This window comes from Tupaia chinensis, unplaced genomic scaffold (genome assembly GCF_000334495.1).
Source record: "Tupaia chinensis unplaced genomic scaffold, TupChi_1.0 Scaffold000416_1, whole genome shotgun sequence".
NCBI lineage: Eukaryota > Metazoa > Chordata > Mammalia > Scandentia > Tupaiidae > Tupaia > Tupaia belangeri.
This window is the reverse complement of record NW_006159921.1, coordinates 4643504-4645189: the sequence shown is the minus strand read 5'-3', so window position 1 is coordinate 4645189 and position 1686 is coordinate 4643504. Positions and strand designations below refer to the sequence as shown.

Sequence of the window (1686 nt, the reverse complement as noted above, 5' to 3'; positions counted from 1 at the left end):
AATTGTGGGGACTAGTAGTTAGCATAACGGCTATGTCGCTGGACTCCCATGTAGTCGACTGCAGTTCGAGTCCCGGACCTGGTGGATTAAACTCTTGTCAGGTGTGTGTGTGTCTTGCCAGGTGTGTGTGTGTGTGCCCAAGATCTCGAGAGGAGAATGGGAAAGGATTGCAGTGTGGCTATCCCCCCTGGGGAGGGGATTTTTGCTTTCTATCTCTCTGTTTCTCTCTGTCTTTCTGGCAAGTGCATGTACCCTATAGCAAAACAAACAAATAAAAATAAAAAGTTGTCAATAAAGATTTTTACATGTCATGTATTTAAAAATTTTTACATGTCATGTGTTTAAAGACTTTTACATGTCATGTATTTAATGGAAAACAATTTAAGTTATGTAAACAGTCCGGTCAGTAAAATAAGATTTGTATATATTCTTGTAATGTTCTCAAAAGCAGATCTTGAGTTCAGTTTGACTCATCAGTAGACCTTGAAGACAAAGCTCTGCAGGATACATATGCAATTCTGAGAGTAGCTTCTCTTAGTTTTCTAGTTATACTTCTTTCCAATTTACTCCATGTTTGGAACAAGTAGTTAGTCTCTATGCTGTTATCTGATAGGCCATGAGATTGAGGTAGGAAATACTGAAGTTTCTCTTGAAATAAGATTTCTGAGGGCTGGCAGGTTGCGTGGTGGTTAAGGGTGCCGGACTCCCAGGTTTTGAGCCCCAGACCTGGCAGCTTGCTTTTCACTTTCACTCTCTTGCTCTCACTCTCTCTGGTCAAATTAAAATAAATAAATAAAGTTAAATAAAAGGGTTCTATTGTGTGCTAAACTACAATCAGGACTTTCAGCATGAGGTGACTCTAGGAATGGTTTTCTGGTAAGACTGTTGATTGAGTCTGACAGTAGTTAACTTTTCATCAGTCTCTCTAATTTGTGATTCTTCTAGATACAGTTGCTTGTTTTTGAAAAATTATTTTATTAGAATCTTCTTGGGAAACTCTTATTTTGAAAAGTTAGGATTCTAGATCTTTCTACCTGCCTTATTACTGAAGCATAATTAACCTCTCTAAACTCTACACTTTCTTGAGATGCTGCTTGTGCCTCTTGGATCTTTTTCCTGCATCCTGTCTTTCCTTCTCTCCATTTTAAACATGTTTCTACCACATTTATTTCCATATGACTTCTTTCTTGCCTTTCCTTTAGTTCTTTACACATTATTCTTTCTACATCATTCTGAAAGATGACAAGTCCCGCTAGAAACTTGTAAACAACCAATTTTATGTTTTAGCATACTAAACTATATACCTACTTCAAACTAACTGGGGCTTATTACCTAAGCTTCCTAAACTCAGCTATCTCATCATCAGAAGTACAGAGAAAATTCCAAAAAGCACTTCTAGTAGTCTCATAGACCTCCCAGTTTACCACAAGGAAACATATCCTATTCTTTGAGACAATTAATCACGAAGACCACTCAGACTGCGTCCTCTCCCTCTCACCCTCCCTTGCGGGAGGGAAGAACGATCATCAATGGCAAAAGGCAGTCGCAGCAAAGCGACACCAAGAGCCGACTTCACGCTCAGGAGAGAACACTGCGCCTCCTCCTCGTGGTTTTCGGTGCTCTACACGATCAGAGAAACTTCTCTAGTAACGAACTATAGAAATGATCCCTGAAAGTATAGTCTTA

General features: G+C 39.2%; 1 non-coding gene across 1 annotated transcript; it reads right to left on the bottom strand.

Moving 5' to 3' along the window:
• Nucleotides 1-1468: 1468 nt before the first annotated feature.
• On the bottom strand, nucleotides 1469-1685 carry LOC114008928 (small nucleolar RNA U3). Its single transcript, XR_003550416.1, has one exon. It is a non-coding gene; the product is annotated as a small nucleolar RNA U3 (small nucleolar RNA).
• Nucleotide 1686: the final 1 nt, after the last annotated feature.